At 38.8% G+C, this 23,218-nt stretch overlaps 1 long non-coding RNA gene across 1 annotated transcript; it reads left to right on the forward strand.

Annotated features, from left to right (window-relative positions):
* On the forward strand, positions 1-22,629 carry LOC147756406 (uncharacterized). The gene is made up of 3 exons (XR_015323929.1): positions 1-435; positions 20,505-20,784; positions 20,941-22,629. It is a non-coding gene; the product is annotated as an uncharacterized LOC147756406 (long non-coding RNA).
* The last annotated feature ends 589 nt before the right edge of the window (positions 22,630-23,218 follow it).

Raw genomic sequence — 23,218 nt, forward strand, 5'->3', positions numbered from 1 at the left:
ATTATACGAGGACAGGTAAGAATACAACCTTTTTATTAGGGTCGTGGCTAGGCATAGGTCGTTATATAACGCGAGGTCCCTCCTAGCGCAGGATTACAAAGTTGCATATACAGGGCAGCGGACGTGGTAGGTTAGGATCACAACGGCAACAGTAACAACGACGCTAATAAGCGCGATAGTGGAACCTGCAACTGGTTGTGGTAGGCCACTGTTTCCGTATGCCAAGCTGCTGACGCCGACTGTTACCTACTACAACTACTCGGCTAGTAATCCCGTTGCCAACGCATATCTCGTGGTTAAACGTCTCGTCTGGGTTGCTTCTAGTTATGCCAGCTTCCACCGAGGGCCTGTAGAATTCCTCTGTGGCTTTTCTGTGGGAAAAGCGTCTTTAGGCCAATAACCTTTCCGGCAAGGTTGATTATCAGCAACTCACAGGTGCGTCTTACAGCCTACAATCACGTGACGTTTATAACGTACTATTCGAATGCAACACTTGAATGTCGTACAGATCGTGTAAGCATGTAAAACAAGAAAAAAAAAAAAAGAAACATGTAAAAAGTATGAGATTTGTTTTTCGTGGTGACCGTTTTATCATCGGAGAATATACGCAGATCGAGCACCAATAGCACAATTGTAATTACTTTTGAAGCACGACCGTTTTGCGACTTACGTTTTTCTTTTTTATCTTTAGGTAGGTAACATTAGGTACTTCAGGTAGTACTCACTTACATACTCTAGCTACATGATGTCTGCTTCATTTTAGGTATATGAGAAACTATTTGCTAGACGCGGCGTTTTCTGCCAGAAGTATATGGTAGCAATAATCCTGCATAGACGTCTAATACCAATTGTGTTCGGACAATTCTGGAACCACCTATTCGTGTGTCTTCACTATGCCGTTATGTTGCTTTCAAGCGAAAAAGTCACAAAATGCTAACTTGGCAGACATGAACATTTCGGATCCAGTTAAAACGCAGCTAAGAACCTTCTTTGGCCGGCGTACCTAACTAGCATGTCCTGTTTTACCGCCAGACGTCCTTTGGAATTGCTGTAATAACAACAACGGCGGAAAGAACCAACTTCGGTAAATACTTCTGCTAAGAAGGCATGGGTTCAAGGACGTGACGATGGTCGTACGGGCGCGAAGGCATCGTCTTGACCATGCCCATCAGTCGGACCCTTAGTCACCCCCGTACGCCCTAAGCTGCAAGCCGGTAGCACAAAACTTTAAGCAAAATATCCATAAGATATCCGACACTAACAACCCCAAAGCTGACTTGATGCGCACTGGACTGCCGTAAAGCAAACGCATTTTTTATTACTCAAATCACTGGAGACTCACAGGCAGGGAGAAGAAAGTGAGAGGAAGGAAGACGATCCTAATACAAGTGATCGTGTTGCGTACGAAACCTTCGACGCTTTCCCTTCCGGCAAAATTTGGCTTGGTCAACTCAGCGAAGTGAGGCGTAAAATAGTCATTTCACTGTTAAGTTTGTAGCTTTGAGCGGAAAGAAGTGCCGTGTATGACTTTACGTATAAACCTACCATTCATTTGACAGGTGTTCATGTGTCTTTTTCAAAAAACTAACGCGTAAAAGTTAGAGAAAGCGGAGTTTACTTGGCCTTCCTTTTATTATTTTCTTTATTATTCGAGAGATTTCCTCTTGTTGCTATCTGCAATAATCTTTGTCGACATACTTGTAGAAAAATTGTTTTAAACTGTTTATTCAGACACAAATGAAAAAACACGACCCTTTTTAGCAGGTCGTATTAATGTTAAGCGTTCTTTGCCATATTTTCCCTTCTTTATTTTATCTTAAAATAAACGGCACTATCTGACCACGTTCCTACGGAATGAGAAGTCCCTCACATTGGACATTAGCTTTGAAGGTGTCGAATTTGAGTTTACTTGTCAGGCCTATATAACTTTGACCACTATATGAATTGGCCACATAAATGGCTGCATACGGACTAAATTCTTTAGCGACATAACATTGTGCATTGTAAATTACGCACAAAATATCATCTGGGAAATGCTTTTGGGTCAAAGGTTGGGCTACTTTAAAAACAGGCGAGAGGATAAGAGTGGACCCACTTGACTACCGAGTACATGCATATTGACCGAACACCTACAAGAGTCTAGTGGCTATAATCGAATATTTTTTTTTTATCATTCTAGCCAGATATTGGCATGAATAAATTCTGCTTGCGTGAAATCGATCTAACAAATTGCTTAGAGTTAGTACGAACCTGCCTATGCTGTGTTGACGGTAAAGGCCTACCTATTGTTTGAGGGTTGCCTGCTAATTAATATCGCTTTAGAAAAGCTATTCGTTCTCGGAAGCACCGCTATTCTTCACGCCCCGTCCGGAATAGTAGTATTTTCTTTAGTATCATCGAAATCGTCAGTAGTAAAGTTGCGATATGGAGACGCGGATCGCTTTATTATGCTGCCAGCTAGCAAAGTTCGCAAAACTATTTGAGTAACTTATTGAACTATAATTATATTAAGCATATTTATTGGTAATATTATATCTATCTATCCATATATAAGAGTTCGCACCGTTTACACGATTAGTTTGCGTCGATGGGTGGTCTAGCAATGTCCGTCGAAATGCCTTGGCCATATAGTTTGCTTAGTCCACAGAATAAAGGCAATAGACGCCAGAGCTGTGAACGTAAGCCCCGTTCAAAAATTCCTCCAGGCGCCTTAATCCACTTGTGATCCAATAACGGTGAACAATGTTATCTGATCTATTCATCCCCTAGTATATGTCATTGGTGGCACTCGAACTAGCGACACAAAGGGGTAGTGTTTAACCTTAATAAAAAAAAGCTGTACTCAAGAAAAATTAAGGATTTACCAGATCCGCGGTAAAACCCTTGTAATGGATGTTATGAATTCTACCATAAGCTGCCATCGTTGCAAAGGAGTGCCTTATTGATAGCATCTTACATCGCACCTAGTTCATGTTTTTGTGTTGTATATCGTCTTAGCCATGGCAAAACACTGCAGAAAAACAGGTTGTCGTGTCGGCTTATCATATTAGAGGTCTCGATTGAATTAGATCTTTCTAGCAAATGATAGGAGGCCGTCAAGATTCCATCCAGTACAGCCGTAATTTTATCTCATTTGTGTGCGGACAGGGGTAGTTGCGCAAGAGCGTCGGTTTCCGTAAGGGGTGTTTTCACTAAAGATAGGAATTGTGAGACGCAGGAATATAATGAACTATTCCCTCCCTCAGGTCGGAGGTCAGAGTTTCTATTGTTTCGAAGTGCAGTTGCAGAAAGTGCGATATCGAATATTGCAGTGCTCTCATTTGAACGGTTTTAGTAAAAGAAAAGGCATCGCAATTAGCGCTATGTTTCACACGGGCGCGACATATGGAAACATTGATCATTTTAGGCGATACGCTTTCTAGTTGCATCCCCATGAGTTGCTACAGTCATAGCACATAAACATTATATCATTTTGTTGTTTGGCAACCTTTTTATTCGTATCTACTTGTCTCGTAACCATATACGTCCACATGGAACGAATTTTTCCTTTGGTTGCATGGTTTGTTTTTACTACGACTATTTCATTATTATTACCTGTATTAGCTGGGGAAATATTACTACTAACTGATCAAAATTTTTTTCCTACTTTATGTCAGCATTTATTTTATAATGTCTGATTTAATTTATGTATAGAGAAAAGATGGTACCCGTGAGTAATTTGAGGATGATTCATGATTGTATTAGCTCACCCATACGTTTACAACGGTATAGCTATTGATACTTGAAACTACTTGATTGAACTGCAGTTTCAACAGGATGGAGAATTTTTCATGATCTAACACAATTGGATATATTAGCAATAATTTCCTGTGTGGAAGAAGCGATTGCTCGTTGATGATTTTAGCTAATTCTCCTATTGGTATTATGTTGTCGGCATATTGTTGTTGTGTTTTAAGAATGGGGACCGTACTTGCCAATATTGTTGAAGTTCTTTGTTAATTTCTTATGATTGAGTTTTAATGTTAAATTAAAAAAAAAAAAAAAAATCATTTTTAGCATTAGGCATGTGTATGTGATTGTTTTTTTTTGTTGGCATTTTCTTGGGATTGAGAGGAATATTTCTCCGATATTTTGATTATTTAGGTCTTCAGAGTAAATAGTAGTTTTGGAACGGGGCATTGTTATGTTAGATCGATACGCTTGCAAAGTGATTAGTGATGAACGAACGAGACCGGCGTCCATTACAAATAGTGGACGAAACAGGCATCGCACAACTGCCGGTGACGCCGCCTGCTATTCCAGTACCAATACAAACGCCCGTTCTAAACAATATTACCGTGCTAAGGTCTTAAACGACGCTCGAAGCACCTATTCATAGCGTCAGTGTCGTGTGTACTAAAATTTTGAAAAGCACATTTAGATGCACAGAAATGATAAACTGATATAATAATAGCCCTAAAGCGATATAAAAACAATTATATCGCTTCAGAGTATTATATAAAAATATTTTTGACTGCGCATTAAAGGCAATCACGGCCTTTGATAGTGAATACATGGTCGTATAAGTCAAAGCTATCTGCATGGATTTGACGTTTATTACTGTTAAAAATAACGCCCTCACCATCTATAATGAAAGTGTCACATAAAAGTCTCGTGGAGCTCTCGGAGAGCATTGTCCCATAGATACTAAACGTTTTCTAAATTATGCTTTGAAGGTACGATAAAGCTAGCGGTTTTGATTCTGTTGATTTTATCGAAAATCTACACTTATCGTCATACATTTTGAGATAAGATGATTATGGTCAACCTGGTAACGTTCGTCGCTCGAAAGCCTCATGTAGCGAAATACCTTCTATATAGAACTATGGTCTTCTTGCCCAGGTACGAGGACTTCTCGTCAACTGCTTCAACGAGATCGGTGCAACGAGATCGGTCTATTCTGTAGAATCAAAGGGCCCGCCATAAACAAAAGCGATTCGTTCATTATACACATGGAGGCTTTCATAATAAATTCGAGTATCGAATTTAGATAGAGGACATGCTACCTCGAAATCATTAGCTACTATAAATGAGAATATTCTTAAAGTCAGTAGGTTTCTGGTTACGGAATATTCGCATTAAGCATACGGAAGGGGCCAGAGATAGGTCCATGCCAGGGGCATCGGGGGAAAGAATTGACGGAAACTACAGCATCCAGTGAATAATTGACCACCGAAAAGTGGAACAGCGGAGCAGAGCGAAAGGGCGGCAACTGGAATAAAATGTTTCGAGATTGGTGATAGTGTTGGTAGATATAAGGAGGTAAAGGTCCAGCAAGAGTTTAGAATCTATGAATACTATCGTTCTTAAATGTTGTGGCACGCTGCTCTGTTGCAGGGTTGAAAACGATCTTGAATACAATTTCTAAGTGATTTGCTGCCGCCTGAGTAACGTGGTAGGCAATCTGTAAAATACCATCCACATAGAAAAATATTTTCTAAAAGTTTAAAAATTGTGGGTCGTTCAAATATATGAACAATCCGTAGGTCGTATGCGTTATTAACGGATTATGCTGAAAATTCAACATATTATTATTAATAAACAAAATCAATGGGGTGCCATTTAAACATTGTATGTACCTACCGCACGATAAGCGGATGTGACGAGATCGCTGGCGTATGGTGATCGTGCATCGTTTTTTTCAATCTTTCACCCCGTTTTAGTAAGTGATAACTTGCATCATTACCAAACATGACTTTTTTGACTCCTTCGCAAGCAGTCGACGTTCAAATCAATCGCCTATTATCGATCAGCATTTCGTTTGAATGGTATATCCAGCAAGTACTTATATTGCCAGCTTACCCTTCCGTGACGCTAGCAAAAGCTCTGCCGAGCAATACCTTCTCCGTTTCGGTGATTAATTGAATTCTTTCTTTGTTCAAGCATGCTGGCACGACGTATATTGCAGCAGTTTCATAACACTAGGTAGCATTCAATTTCTCGGTTAAGACGAAGTGAGCTATTACGTATCTGGCTTCAGATACCAAGATAAGTTTCAGCGACCGTTGTCATTCACTAAAAGCCAGATCTAGCAGACTAATTGTAAAGATCAACTAAAGGCTTTGCCAGTCTCAGGAGCGAACTGTACAACTGTGGAAGCTACCGAAAGCTCAGCTGAAACAATTCAATTATTTCGACACTCTGTTGTTTGGTGGTAACATCGAAATTTAGTCTTCTCTATTCATAAAGTACTTAATAAGCCGCTGAGATTAGCATAGAACCCCATGCAAAGTAGTGATTTGCGCACTTAAATAGGAACATTTCAACCCTGGGGAAGGCACTGTTGAGTTCTCTAAAGAATGCTCTGTCGTCCGATCTCGTACTAAAAAAAAAGTGACACGAGAGTAAATGGGTCCTGCTACATTGTCTTTAAAGGAAACAACCTTTGGCGAACAGCCATATGATAGCCGGGGAACGTGTGGGAAGAACGGTTCTCACGGTTTACGTATGACGACCTTGAGAAGGTTGTGTAGACCAGTCTGTGTGATTGATTAAACAATCATTGTTCAGAGAATAGGATGAATTAACTAGGCATGTGGCTATACTCATCGGACAGCTAGCGCAATTGGCTTCTCCCAGTGAGTAGGTACTATGCTAAGGAGTATATATAAGGAGATTTCACTGACTAATAAGCTACTGCTTGAGCTGCCGTTCATCCGACTCCTACCTGAGGTGTTTTTATTCGTCTTTAGAGCTAACAGGTCCGATATTTCAGACCTACCTACCTACCTACCTACCTACCTATCTACCTACCTTCCTTCCTCCAATAAATATAACGGAAATTCGTCATACGACTGAAACATTTCCAACGACAAGACCCTCTTACATATGTTAGTGACCCGCATAGGCGGGCCCACCTGTCATTCGATAGGAAATTACGACGGGTAAGTTTCAACTTGTTCGATATTTAGCGCTAGCCAATAGACGATGTTATTTAAAGTTAAAATTGTTTAAGGTGAATAGAAGGTAGCGGATCAATAAAAGATTCTCGTGAAGATCACTACGGCTACACGGAGATGTGTTAATATTTTTGTCGTATGTAGTTAGTTCACGCTTTCCCTATCACATATTCTATGCAAATTCTTTGAATAAACGTCCTTTATATGGATTATGTATAATAAGATTAGAAATCCTTTCGGTATCGAAAATAAATTTTTTCTGAGAGTTTTCACAAGTTTGGACTGAGCTCAGCACAGCAGGCAAAAATGCTGACGCAACAGTGTCTCCCTCCATCTTCTCATGATCACGAAAGCATAACTCAATTCGATTATGCTTAATATAATCTAGTAGCGCACTGGTTCATTTTATTCAGCCGTTGCCCGTCTAAGGACACACGATCCTGCTGATCCGGGCGTACAGACCGACTGATTTCTGTGCTTTGCTAAGCCTGTGTGCGACTTGAGGACGTTCTAAAGTTGTCTAACTTACTTAGAGCCCTACCGATTTCTGCGCACTCTAATTAGTTATCACCAACTTGCAGAATTTATGATCTACCTTAGTAATCAAACCTTAAATCTGCAATCTCTATTTTGCATAATATATTACAAAATACACTGCTTCATCTTATTCACTGGTTGTAAATCACTGTGGACCGATGTCGGGACATTGCTAATAAGGAATATAAAGGCATCCATATGTGCCAGGCGTACCGAGGCAGTCGATATAGAGAATTCAACACATTTGAAAGAAGCGCCAATTTTTAGTTGGATATCGGCTCCTAACTAGAGGAAATGACACTGTCTTGCGTACGTAGTTGATAACCATGCCCGACTTGAAAAATACTCACTTCGTTCGCCAATAAAGTTAGGACGTAGCTAGATTTTTCAAATACGAGGTATACATAAAGCAAAACAAGCCAAAGCAAAGGTAGACTGGCCAAAGCAAGGCAAATTGATTCAAGTCGTGGGTAAGCTCTATTTAATCCCATAAAATTTCCATGCAAAGAACTGATTCTCCAAAGTACTGGGCTTTTGTTGTTACTTGACCTAAAGCAGCTCTTTATTGGTAATGCGATGACGACCATTTATTCCTATATACACGAACTTCGATTATCAAATTACTTCAGTGGATATGTCGAAACTAATTCATGGCTGCTTAGCGAACTGCTAAGAAGAACACGCGTCTGAACAATCGGTGCGTGTACGAACTTACATAGCGTGCCCCCGTTGATAGCAAAATAACTAGATTACGTAAGTTAAGCTGTACTACCGTGGGCGCCGTCGGCACTCACGACTAGAACATGCGTATATATGTACTTCAAACCCCTAACTCTAAGCAACTTAAGGAATGACAAGTAGCTTTGCTACAGTCAAGCTCGTGAGGTAGTGCCCGAACCGAAACGACTTCGTCCTATAAAAAAAAACGAATACGTTTGGTAGATCGAACGATTTCGGTCCTGTGTTTAAAACAGTCGTTGTATAATACATATAATTTATAATATAGAATATATTGAGTCTGCACCATGAACACCGATATGCTGTACCAACTGTCGTTTAACATTTATTCATATCTATACGATTATCAGTATTTTTGTGGTAGTGTGGAAAGACGGAACACTGCGAAATATACAGCGTCGAGCGCATCAATCAGTTCGAGAAGGTAACTCGATGAATATTAAAAATACATAACGAGACGAACGTCCGTCCAACCAAAACGTCTATCTATTTGCTCTCGTTGTCGACCGTATGCAAAAGTGACAATTTTCCTACCGTCGATCAATCAATCAATCAATCAATCAGCCACAGCTTCGGCGACACGTGAGGGTCTATAGGCTGATCCTGATATACGCCTAACACAACCACACTCGTGGCAAGGCTATTTCAATTTCTAGTTCTCTTCTACAATGGTCTCGACCGATTGAATATTGGCACCTTTTCAATCTCGCAAAGCGCAAAAAAAAACTGTCTTTCAAATAGACGAGCGAACGGAACTTTTGCGTCGTGTGCGTGTATATTTTATACACCCTGTTACGGGTCCTTGCGAAAAAAAAGCGCAGGCAATTGTTGAACCAGGTGACGCATAGCCAGTACGCGGTCATGGACGGTTCCTCGGGATCGTTTTTCGAGGTGCTGCAGAGTTGGAGAACCTTGAGAAAATACTTGACCTAATTTCGCGGTTGACGTATAGGAGAGATAGCTTGCACAGCAGTGTCATCGGTAAAACGATCGTGTGATAAAGCCGTTATCCAAGTGTAAGTGCGTATCAGCTATTAAGAAATAAATATTAAAATGCCGAATGCGCATCGTTAACTCCTTGGTTTCAAATACCGTGCTTGCTTAGAAACTTCCTTTTAATTGTAGAACTTTTAAAAAGCCTTAACGACCCCACTGCAAATGGATAAGATATATATTAGCCCCACAGACCTATCAGCGAAAAATACTTCTAGCTGAAACTAATAAATCGTTGAAACAAATAGAAAATATACGTCTGAAACAGTAATAACAATAGCATGCACTCGAAATATGAATTTTTTAGCATGATGAAGACCCGCGGCAAACTCGATGTACTTTTCCTTTTTTTTTTTCCGGCCTGTCCTTGCGCCCACAGGTCAGGCCTTGTAGCCCAGCGCAAGCAGCTCCCAAGTTGTGTAACAATTTAAAAGTAGTATGTGTGTTTGAGAAGGAAAAAACGTGCGTAGCATTTACGACAGTATAACAAATAACGGTCGATACTGTTAGCGGGGTTCAAGGATGAAAACCATCAATCGCATTCATCAAAAGAGTGCATCAGTTGGACCACCTATGCTTCAGCAGGTGATGGAATTGAAGCAGGCTATTTTAAAGCATCAGCCAACCAGTCTTAGTCGTGCATCAGTTTTTTCAACGTCTATGCCCTCTGTAACAAAGCTGAACTTAATGGTAAAAATATAACGTCCGACACAACTAAATAGAAAGTATATATATGTGTATGCTTTTCAAACCGATAGGTCCTCAAGACGTAACAGCCTAATCACCTAATAATGTATGCTAGGCCGATCCAAAGCCGATTACAGACTGATAATCACCCGATCGCATCTAAGGTAACCGCATCATGCAAAGAGCGAAATCAATTGAATCTAGTCTAAAATAAAGATAATATAATATCTATAGATAGTACGTGTAGTTCCCTAAGCCAGTGTCGGGCGTGGAAGTCAATTAAATGTAAAACTGAGCTTTTAGATTATGCCTGTAAAGCGCTGTCAGTGCTATCATCGTCGTCCTTATCATCTAGTTAAATTATGCTAATCCTTGCACGCCTCGTACGTGCATGTATAAACAGATGGCAGCAGTGGTGATATATGTTGCCTTACCACGTTTCTGTGTTTATGGCTAGATTTTCTTAACGTACATTGAGCTTCTGATATCAAGCGTGAAACGGGCTATTTTGCAGCCTAGCTTTAAGACGTGTTTGAACCGATCTACCAAAGGAATAAAAGCTTCTGTTAAAATACTGTGCTTCTATATAGGAAGTTAAGATAAATATAGTTTTATCTATTATATATTCTATATTGATTAAATTGAACAACGAGCACTCTTTCTTGCGAACTAACGGAAGGGCTGGTGTCTTTCCGCCATGCATTCTGATGACGTCGGCTCTGTATGTTGCTTGGGTACTGTTTCGTCTTTCCGCATGCAGCATGCATGTTCCACCATGTTAAGGTGGAACGGCGCGGAACTTAAAGACGGGCAAACTAGTCATTACAGTCCTATCGAACATAGCGTATTTTCGTACCTTTGGATGCTCGTAGCGTGGTGTCAAAATTGCCCAAAAAAGTCGAACCTAGCGAATTAAGTGATTATTACATACTTTACCGGCTTCTTGCAAATTCAGAAGAACAAGGCCCAGGATTAAATGCCGGTTTACAACAGAATTTACCTTTTCGGCAAAGACATCGTCTGTTCAAAGATCCCTTTTAATGTCCTTCATTAACAGAATTGTCACGGTAGACGTCCCAAGGACGATTTATCAAAACCATTGTTGCCGTGTCACCGCCATTCAAGACGACGACCATCCAGGTCGTCCTCTCCGAAAAATCATCGTTGGACGTGCCAATTATAGTCCAGGACTATGCGGCAAATGTTTCCAGGACGATTTCATTACTGACAATTGCTAGCCTCGAACACTGATGTAATTATAATCTATCAGTAAAACATTTTAGTTAGACAGAATGTAGAGAAACTGGGCTAAGATAAGTCATTTCGCCAAATGAACGTCTTCAATATAATACGAAAGCAACCTAGCTTATCCATTTTGTTCGCTTGACAAATCGGCTGGACTGATGATGATGCGAACGTCAAGTGACATAGACGCCACGGCTATTAAGAGAAGACTTCACGAAATCAAAAAAATACGTCTCTAGTATACAGTACATACAACACGAAGGAAAACTATTTATGAGGCGAACTTATTTTCGCGCCTCGTGTCAGTGTCGGATAAAATCTGTGAGGGATTAAATGAAACCCCTTAGAAACCTCTAGCTGCTGAATTAGGGTCCAGAGAAAAAATCCACAAAGCCATAGATCGTATAGCTCATGAAAAGGAAGACAACAGATAACGTGCCATATGGAAACGATCTTGATCAACGGTTCGGCAAATAACTCGGTTTAAGGCGGATCAATTCACACAGCATCGTGATCTCGTAGTGGTCCTCAAGAATAAATCAAATGTAACCCCAGAATAGACTGCCAAGGTGAAACGATCAGAGGAGAATGTAATTAACTTCTCGATAGTAAAAAAAAGTAACCCTTGCTAATATCGGAAGATAATATTCTTGCTTTCTCGAGTAATAAAATCCATCACTTAGAGTTGTCTGAAGAGCAATACAAAATGTCTATCAACGTTATAAGGATCAGAGGATGCAGAGTTAAAATTATGATTATGCAATATGAGGGATCTTCATCGATAATACCAATTTAATTATCTTGTGTTGATGCGTACCCGAAGTATCACGGCCTTAAGAACCTTGAAGATTAAAGCTGAATCATTATTAATTATGTTAGTTTCCTTAATATTTGAATGTTTACCATTAAGGTTCCGTAGTTTTGAGGAGAAAAGCCATCAGAGTCCTACAACAGATCGAAGCACACCACCTTGATAACGCTTTCAGGTAATGAGAAAATTAGGAATTAGTTTAATAGAGAAGTTCATCATCAGGCACTAGCTTTGGCGCGAAGTGCAAAGATCATTATCATCAGACGAGAAAAAACGAACTGACATCAGAGGAATTGTTTAGTTTTTTTTGTTTGAGGAGAAACTGCATAGTAGCAAGATGTCGTGTCCATCGTTTGAACTCGTTTAGAAACAAAGGCGGGTATTATTCAATAATGTACACGAAACCAGTAAGTAATGCAAAAGATATGGGGCCTGTAATCTTATGGTTTTATGCATCTGCAATTAATTCATGCAAAGTTAGTACGTAAACCTTACCGTACGTGGAGGCTGTATATGGGCAACGGCCAATGGCGCAAAGAACTTCTGCAGGATTATTTTAGACCCTGAGGGAATGGGAACTTCGATATCGGAGGATCATAGTTAGTTAAATCTTTGATGGCATTGGGGAAGAGATTATAGCAACCTTTCAGTAAATAAACCTTTGACCATTAGCAGGGTAGGTTCTCCCACGACTTTCTTGTATTGCGAAAGACGCACCTCTATCGGCGGATGAGATATAGGGTTTAGAGCCAATTACAGATAGACATAATTGGCCTTGCTTGAGTATGGTGAAAATTGTTATCGAGTGGCATTATGTAGTAACTCGTATCAACCTAGACAAAAAACTATCGTTCAGTAATATGCGCTCAGTATTTGGTTGGACTTTTTTTCTTTGGCAAGTAACATTCGATAAACGACGGCTAAGACGAGAACAAGATGTTATGCTCTTTTCGCTTCTTTGCTTCAGCCATGCACTAAATCGGAAGACAAGGCATTTGTTTCATCCGTCAGCCACTCTGAACCATCGAAGAAAAATACCGAACATAGATTTTCTGATGGGAGCTAAAAAATATAAAGACAGATTTATTATCCATGCATCAATTAACAACCTCATGCAATTATTTGGAGATTTAAAGACTGCACGACATATGATGTTAGTTTTCTATTTAAAGACACCACAGCATTGGGGGATAGCGAAAAATTAACAACGTTACGCTTAAAATAGTTCCTGCTAAAAGCCAAAACGGCTGAAAAGCCATCAGTTAAGAACTTAAAAGATATTGAAAAGATCGTTTGGGAGAACCTATACACCCTAGGAGCCTGCCCATTATTTGCCAGTTTTAACAGTTGCAAAAAAATATTTTGTCAATATTAAGAAAAAATAACATGCAGAAGAAGGTGATCTTCAGGCCTTCACACACCAGGACAATATTAGAGTGATAAACGATGCAGGAGCACGTTGAAGCGACGAAGCATCGCTAAATGATATTCTTTACCAGGTTTCAATATGATCTTCTAAAGGTAACCTTATGTTATAGGATTGGCATAATAACTGATATTAAAATAACATTTGTTCAATATAAATTAAATTAATCGCATAGCATATTTTTAAGGATTATATAGCCTCTAAACATTTGGATAGAATTCTTTATAGGATATTTCTTCTTCAGATAGGAAATTTAGTCTTGGACTTTGGTCTAATGTGTACCCTATTCCATATATATAATATAACAACTAAAGTACCATTTTTTGGATGAAAGTAAACTATACGTAAAGCAGGCAGAGTGCGTTCAGAATATCAATGACATGTTCTCTATGGACGGCATAGCACTAGGTGCTCTTTGAGTGGACGACGGCGAAGACAAATTTCAATTACTTAACAAAATCTTCGATTCTGGAAGATTCAATCTAAAAAAAAATCAGCAAAAATATCTATTGAATTGAAGAGATTTATGAAAAAAAACTACTCTTTTTCCTAATGCAAAGATCACAATGATTAATTAAAATGTTTGCGCATCACGTAGAGTTAGCAGAAGGACAAATTAGTTGTCCTCAAGGAGCGCGCAGTCTCTATCGCAAGGCCCAACAAAAAGAAGCTTGCTAAAAGCTTTGTCCTAAATCTTCAACTCTATCGGTGTCGGTACTGACGCTTATGACGATACAAGCAATGATTTTACTACGAAAAATCTGGCACCATGAAACCAATTGAAAGATGGACATCTTCAACAAGAAGTTAGGGAATTTCACAGGGTAGCCAAATCTCCAAAACACATCGTTAGAAGTTAATGCCGTTCTTTCCGGTCCAGACGTAATATAAAAGGAATTGCTAATTTTCCTCGATGCTAGCCTAACGGCATATAGTTGTACCTATATCTTACGCGCATACTACAACTTTCTTCGTTATAACTGAGTTGCGAGTAACTTATTTCAAAAGGATTCCTCAGTCCACAAACTCGAACTACCCGCAGCGTTAATGCCAGCTCGTTTAACATAAATAATCAAAGGGGATTAGTGAAATTCAATATTCAAATAACAAAACTGAATGGAATTAGGTCAGCACGTCAGATCACGCAACAGATATTGTTTTTAGAGGTAGACTGCTCACAGAGAAGATAGCCAGCTTGTGGAAAAACGGATCACGTGGGCTTAGAAATGACGGGAAATAGTTGTGCAAACATGCGTTGAATCGAAGTGAGCAGAGGTAAAGGAGCACAACTGAAGAATATAAAGCGAGTCTAAAACATGTGTTGTGAAGCTCGCTCGGGCCCCAACAACCGCTGTCAATATACCTCCTACGCTGGGTCGTTCAAAGCTTTCTGCCTACACGAACGCCCTTCGTGTAGAAGAATATCGCCTAGATATCGTAGGACGAATACCGACCCAAACAACCCAATTCAATTAACTGAATTTTTCGATGCTGCGATAATGCTAATGACCTAGTTCTAATAAGGCCATCTTGTAAGGACATACCGACTCAAAATATTCGTATACAAATCATTCATACGCATCAAAAGTTTAATACGTTGTGAATCAAGATTACAAAAGTCGGAAGAACACCGTACAATAGAAAATGTATTAATTTTCTTCAGACGAAAGCGGTTTTGTCAAATTGTTAATGAATTGGATCGACGCCGACAAATGACTTGATGCCGGTGGCATTGGACATGCATCACACGAAATTTTATCAAAATTTATTCTCTGGGGCATTTTAAAGCGCATTAAAAAACAATTAAAGTGATCGCTAATCGAAGGCCTCTATTAGCTATAACCTTGAATACAGGTCAAAGTGGGGCAGTTTGTCCAGGTGGCCTTTTGTCTGGTCGTCGTTGCAAGACGAGTCACAATCATTTGTTCCAAACGCTGAATATTCCAGTAATCAGTATTTAAGTCTTCCTAAGAAGCAAGAATACTTAGACTGTTTGCGCTCTGCACACATCGAGCGGAAGTCTACAGCAAAAACGCTTCTATCCAGGACATCGGCACTCGACGATTTTTCTAGTCATTATGTAAGATATCTTTTGGCCAGTGAGACAACGAATCGTTCCCAAAGATGTTCGTTGTTCAGGCTAAATGTCGAGACCTCCGACTCTACCGCTGTATCAAGTTAGAGTTTATTGTTGAATTGACGCAACCTACATATTACTTGGTAGGATAGACTATAAATTCAAGCACATGAATTTACTTTTATTTGTAGTAACGACAAAATCACAATTGCTTTTTTTAATTACATGATACTTATTTTGAACTGAACCTAGTAAGAACAAACGAAGCTGGTAAATGTAGCACTATTATGCGCTTTATTTATAGCGCTTTTAAATCGAAACGTATTCTTATTTAATCATCTCTTTGAAGCCACTATGAAGGCACATACGATACATTTACACCCTAACAAAAAAAATTGAATTATTTCATTACAAACACTCTCGCATTTACATTGCACACACTTCGGGTGAACCGATACGGATTACCATAATAAATTCCATCTTTAATAACAAAAACAATGCCCATTATCTTTACCGTTAGTTCCAGAACCACTTCGAAATAGAAGCTAAAATTAAACTCAATAGAATATTGCAATTTCATGAACGATTCATGCTGCGGCTGAGGTGCGCCATTTGGTCGTTGCATCTGCAGTACGCACGTTCAGCCTGTCAATTTTGAAGTGTCAGTACATCAAATGGCGTAAAAGTCATGGCCTTGCAAGGCATATAGAGGAGCCGTTCCCAGACTACAGCCTAACTATGTTTTCATTTTTTGCATGGATACCCGTAGCGCGCCGCAGCAGCAGTATTCTTTTTGAGCTAGTTTTTTCGTTTTTTTTTCCACTCTAGTTATCTTTACTATTTCGTATTATCGAGTGGTGACTATTGAACTACATGGGCCCGCAATGATCAATCTTCGACATGCGTAAGCTCTAGTCAATGTCATCAAGCGCGTGTTTTCAAGTCACACAGATTATACCCTAGTTTAGTTAATACGGTGAGAACTATAAGTGACCAAGAAGTGTAGGCTTTTTTCCAGAAATCTCGAGGGGCTCTACGGTAAATAATTCATGCTTTATCATGAAGGATGATCTTTACTACTGATACATCAAAGACTCAGAAGCCTCCAGGGGCGATAGAATACTACCAAGAGGCTAGCAAGATTGGCCGTTCATGAATAGAACTTGTGTAGCCTCGAAACCAAATTCACCTTCCTCGCAAGTCTGTTAGCTATGTCTAGAGAGATTAAGAGTTGGCAGTTGTGTGGCATTGCAGACCAAGGATTCGCCAAGAAGAAACCATTATAAGACAAAGTGATACAGCGTAATTGTATAATAGTTATTCACGTAAACAATAGCAACTTACTATCCTCAGTACAACTTACGTAAGTTTATTTACCTAAAACCTGCTTGAGTGAGTTCGCTCTTCCCTTTTACACAAAAATATGCCGTAGACACAAACAAAACAATGCCAATACTAAATGTTTTCTCTGATACAGTATATTTAAATCAGCAAATAGAAATTGAAGGTTGGTTTCATAGAGCGGAAAATGATTACGCAATAGAAAACTTGCAATATTTTAGCATTTTTTCGAAAGTCTGTTTTCTTCATTAAAAACATTTTTCGGGCACATTAAATAAAGCCCGATTTGGCCGCAAAGTGGAGAAGGCGCCGGTTGCTTGAGTACAAGTAGTACACAGTACACCTACGGCCTTGAAAATTAACATCGACAATGAAACTTCATTATTATTATTATTATTTCAATACTTGTTCTATTGTTTTTCATGTATGAGGAGAAAACAACTTAATATAATCAAAAACAAAGTGAAGTTCACTAGAAAAAATTTTGGTCGACAGAACCTGATAGCCTCCTTGAATCTGATTTTACTATACGGAGCGTTATGAGAAAAACAATTATTTAGTGAGATTCATAAGTGGGATGAGGTTCTCTAGGCAACAAGCGCATGCTTGAAACTAACTGCAAAAATTTTTAAATACCTTCATGAATATTATTAGTTTTCAGTGTTATTAAAATGTTCTGTTATGGATGTCTTTCATGCCCCATTGTACATACACGGCAGTTGTGCGGATTAATGCCAAGCTATTTAACTTGATTAGGTTTATTCTAACTTAGTCCAAATGTTTTCAAGTTGAGAAAACTGCTTCATCCTATTCTTGTATCGAAAGGCCATATTATTTACGCTACCAAACCTTTTGGTAGTAACCCCTTGGTTACAGCAGCACGAGGTAATGGTCGAGAGGGGTTTTACGGCTCGCAGCTTTACAAAAACTAATGCTCAATCCAGGCCTAATCTTTCAGACCGTCAAGTTACTTCGTGCTGCAGGACTTATTGAAGTATAGCCGAGAGTAGTATAACGCTTCGATGAAGTTTCATTAGCATATTATACCTAAGTGTGAATCATTAGCCCTGAGATGAAAACGTGCGTTCGCACTAACCCGTAAGTCAGAGAGGCATCATGAGCCTAAATCAGTGAAACGTACCAGCCTGCCTTGAATCGTCTGCAATCCCATTCAAAAAATAGAACTAAGACTTTCACGAAAACTTTCGAAAGGCCCATTTGTTCACCTTCGTTTCGAACGGGGCAAGCATAATGATAGAGTATTACAAGTAAACTTATCGATTGGATAACTCAGCAGTTCAACATTGTTTAATTGCCGTTTCATTCTTCTGAGAAGAATCTGAACTTCATTAACTGTTGGAACCAAGTTGGGCATAGCTTGAATCATCTATCCGAATAAATATGAGCAGATGTTTCGAATTTTACGCCCAACACTGCCATTAAATATTGCTTCAGGGCCTGGGATACATTCAGATAACATCTTTCTGCGTTTTTCTATATCTGATAAGTTTAACGAACGCAATAATGTATCGAAATAACTACGTAAATCATCTTTATAAGCGAAAAAAAAACTTTCTTTATCATTTTTAGATACAGCTACAAACTTAATCGGAAATGCTTTATGATCATACGCATATATTTGAATCAATTTTTCCAAATATCTCGGAACTCCATTATAAGTGGTGGTGGTGATTGAAACTTTCGAGATTCAAGTTAAAGAAAATTGAATAAAATTAAATAAAGCAATTCTCTGAGGATAAGCAGCGTTAGTAACTTGCAAATTTTCATTCATTAGCCACTTTTATAGTCGGAAGTACTGTAAGTGTAATTCCCGTAGAACTTAACTACAGTTAAGGAAGTTTCATCTTTTTTAAGATTTGGTGTTTGTAATCTATAGAAAGACAAATCATTGTTTCCGGTAGGCAGATCATGGAGCAGAACGTGCAAGTTTAGATAGTTCAACGGCTACGATTTAAAGGCCAGTAGTCAGATAAGGGCATTTTCTATTGTTGATTCTATTTAGGTCCTTATGTTTATCCCTGACGACAGTATCAAACATTGTCAATTTAAGGCAACATATAAATCATTTACAGCATCACATTGAAGATAATTCTGATCTGATGCCTGGCTCCGATGAACTTCGACTTAACTGAATAGCTCGCTTAAGAGAATTTGATTATTAATTTCTCGTATTTTAACATGTAAGTTACCTTTTTTACTTTGTAAACAACATATAAAGAACGGAGCAAAATTAACGCTATAACAATTAGAGACAAAACCATTTATGACAATGTAAATAAAAGCAAACGCCTTTTTTGGCGTTGTTCCTAATTATTCTTTTTATAACTATTTTTTTATTCTTTATTTTTAGAATGCACCACTCATTCAAATAGTATAAGGACAATTTGCTAAGGAGTTACCTTAAAAGTTGAAATGTTGACTAAATTTACCGATTTAGGTTAAAACTCAGGGAAAGTCTGGTGGTATTTATATATATATATATATATATGGTGTATATTTTTGAAAAACAAAAAGAAAAAGGTATTGTGTCGCGGGCCACCTTGACTGCTGTCTAAAGTCTCCTAAAATTTCTGTAAATTTTTCAAAAGCATGTTATACGTATGGATTTCAGTATTAATAGTTTCTGAACTGGCAAAGCCCTTGCTATTTGAGAGACCATCTTGTAGTAAGATAACATAGCCGCTCTTTGTCATTACCACGAATGACGACCAATTACTTTCGCTGCTGTTGAAGGTTCTTACCAGGCCAACGTTATGGGATACATTTACCCATTCGTGGCGAGCGATAAGAGTTAGATTGCTTCACAAATTTACATATCATTTAGAGTTCGCTTTCAGTGTACTTCATCTGGGTTCCGCACACATCTCAATACTTTGTCCTAACTTTAGTTATAAGCTATTTATTATCGGGAAAACTTCGCTTGTCCAGTAAATAGATTAAGCCTTGGGGTAATAACAAAACGCCTTGTGCAGCATTACATATGTCTGTCAAGGTCAACCGAGTTTGTCTCGGGGGGGGGGGGGGGGGGGGGGGTCCTCTCTAAAACATTGCGAAAACAAACATCCTGGCTCTCTTCAGGTTTGATCTCTTAAATGGAAGTCAGCAATTCAGTTACTAGGACGTATCACCTAAATTGTTTCTCCAACTCACACAGAACATTGAACCTGTCTGTTAGGTTTAAGTAAAGCCGTCGTGGAACTAGCCATAGGAAAAAAAGTTGGAAAAGAATCCTTAGATAACACTCCCAGGGAAATTTAATGATGCGATACAAAACAAACGTTAAGTGAATGTGGTTGTCGAACCCTTTTAGAATTCCCTAGAAAATATCAACGACTAAAAGTAACAAATAGTTACAGCTCAATGAAAATAGCAACTAAATCCTGAGAAGCTTTACGATTCTACATATTGGTTATCTTCAGAGCGGTCAGTTTCCAGTCGCTCCGATTCGCTGAATCTGAATAGAATATTAGGCTACTTAAGTAAAAGGTTTTTAGAAATTTTACTATGTAAGAACAAGCTGCTTTCTGAGGCGGAATAATGAAACGTTTGCGCATTCTTTTGTGGCCAAATGTAGGTTTTTCTTGGAACTTACTGCAACCACTTTAATTTTAAAGCAGGTCTCCTTTTTCTTGTCGCGCTACTTACATCGGTTATCCTTTTTTTTTTTTGTTTTTTTTTTTCTGCATTCAGGTCTAAAAGATAGCAGAGAGTTACAAAAGCTATCATGCTATATTATGATACAATAGCTGCTGGGAAGTGATTCAATAATAATTTGTGCGTTTTCATCGCCTTGCCACCGCCGTGTGACACACAAGTACCCCTTAAGAAACGGGCAAGTATATCAGTGATGATTAAAGCTCTCATCAGGAAGATCGAACGGCAAGGAAGCTTTCCTTTAAATAAGAAAGGTGGAAAACTGGATCACCTAGGCATCATCTGCGTGTCTAGGTGTTTTGACGAAATTGAGAAGGTTAGCAAGACAATGCTTTTTTTCTACCACCAAAATGATTTCGTAATTTTCGTTACTTATAACACGACATAGATACCTATATTTTCTTCCTAGCCTGGCTAGCGAGATGTGAAGATATTCTACGCCGAACTAATAATCGATATTTGTTTTTTTAAGGGCGTGAATTTGGCGATATTTTGGCTGCATAGTGACAGACGAAACGTATAGTAGATAGAGCAGAGTGACATTATACCTTCTGCCATATATGTGAACGAGCTACGGTAAGACGTGAGCCATCCTTGCGCGTATGTTAATGCGGGCTTGAGAGAGTAAAGCTATAGCCAATCATTTACTTTGTAGATCGTTGACGTGTTTATCATTTGCTGCGCAACCCTAGACCGTAAAGGTTCCAAGCTGAAAAACCTCCTGATAATTAATCTGACGGATAGACCGAAAGTATATAGTGTACATACGATAGAGAAGATGTATTTGCGATGTTCGAGAGTTCACAACAAATGTAAATATAGGATCTCGCACCATAATCATATAGGAACAGAATGGGAATATCGGCACTATTGAGTTGTCTACGCAGAACGCTATAAATGAAGATAGAGGAAAGTGAATAGAAAGAGTGATACGTGCATGTGGCGGGAAAATCGTACGTAAACGAAAAAAATTAAAGATATAGTAAAACATGGCACACAATGGTTTGGTCACTGTTTGAGAAACAGGAATTCCCGCTAAGCTTCGTAATTACAAAATGGAATTTACAATCGATGTATCATCGTCCTAGATTACAGAATAATACTTTGAGGAGCCTAAATTTATTAATGCGTTTGCGGACGATTACTATGCAAAATTTATTTGCAGATTAAAGGTAAATATTCTAAAAACGACTAGTATGCAGTTTAGAGCCCAAAGTAAAGCTGTCATCACCTGTGGACCATTAAACTGAATAAACATAATTGTCATAGATGAAACTTTTAGCACATGCAGACATATCTATCTAATCAATCTGTTCTTGTTTACATCGGTACACAGCGTAAGAAATGTTACCAATGTACACGATGCACGCTGTATATTTACACGATTGGGCCTATAGCTGGTCTTCTGTCTCAAACATTATTCTATTGATTCTTGATGGTCAAAAGATAGAGGGATTTTTTGGCTTGCACCATGGTACTTCCCTCTCGTAACAACGTCGTTCTCAATAATTACCGAAACCAACTTATTTTACTACCGAAAATACGCGATCACTCAAACCCATTAAGTTTCCTTTGAAATATTTCTAGGGCGATAACGTACTGCTAGCCACAATGGGGGATATACTTACAAAAGTGGTGCATTTAATGTATTTGCTAAAAATAAATGTTGTCGTAACATAGGTAATGTATAGTCTATTTAAAGGTACAAGCATACATACACAGTTACTGTTCAGCCCGACAGCCTGCCAATAGACAAACCACACGATTTATAAGTGCTATTATTAGAAAAATATTTCTCCTTTAGGCGGCGCCATTGACGGATGTGCAGATACTCTCTCTTGCGTTATATTGTATTGATAGGCGTAAAGACGATATATTGAATAGAAGATCCATGCCGCAAGCGTTGATGTAACGTCACAGATATGCGCTACCTTCTACGATAGGCAAGCAACGCTAGAATTGATAAATATTCAAATTTTATCGTTTTTTCAGATAGAACAACTACCTCATACATACAGCACATCATAAGCAATGGATCTGCACTGCTAGAGCGTCAGTAATTCCAGATTATAGATTAACGTATACGATTCCGTCCGATAAAACTATAAAAGCCAATTTATACGAACGACAGGCTCGAAATGGGTTCCCAAAGGGTTCGGTACCTCGCCGCGGGTAAAATCGCCTTAAAAGCGTCCTGAACGGACGCTTTTAAGGCGATTTTAAGACGCCTTTTGTCTATCATCATACTTGGTAAACTTCGTTTAGTCTCGTCACTTCTATTTATAACTGGGGAGAAAACAATACGATTAGATCCAACTAGAAGAATATTGACTTACGCAATAAAGTTCAATCACATTCCCATACTCACAGAAATATACTCTTGACTTCTATTAAATATCTGATTAAAGCATATATGAAATGTCCAGTTTTTGTCGAAATTTTATTTCTGCCGATATGTGACCGGCCCAAAATTTCGCTCCCTATTATCAGTCGGTGGGAAGGAGAGGGCAGAAAAGTGGGCTTTCATAAGCTGACTAAGCAGCATGAACAAGCACAATACAGGACTGCACGTAACTTGCTACTGCAGGCATCTTGTGAACTCGAACATTACTTTTCAAAGGAAAATGAAAGAACCACTAACGAGGAAATAGAACTGGGTCACGATTCAGTTAGTTGTAATCGTGAATTTGAATAGTGGATTCTCAACAACTGTGAGTGTAATGTACGTTTCAGAGAGCATTTTCATCTTG

Source organism: Varroa destructor, unplaced genomic scaffold, assembly GCF_002443255.2.
Source record: "Varroa destructor unplaced genomic scaffold, Vdes_3.0 BEIS01000003.1, whole genome shotgun sequence".
NCBI lineage: Eukaryota > Metazoa > Arthropoda > Arachnida > Mesostigmata > Varroidae > Varroa > Varroa destructor.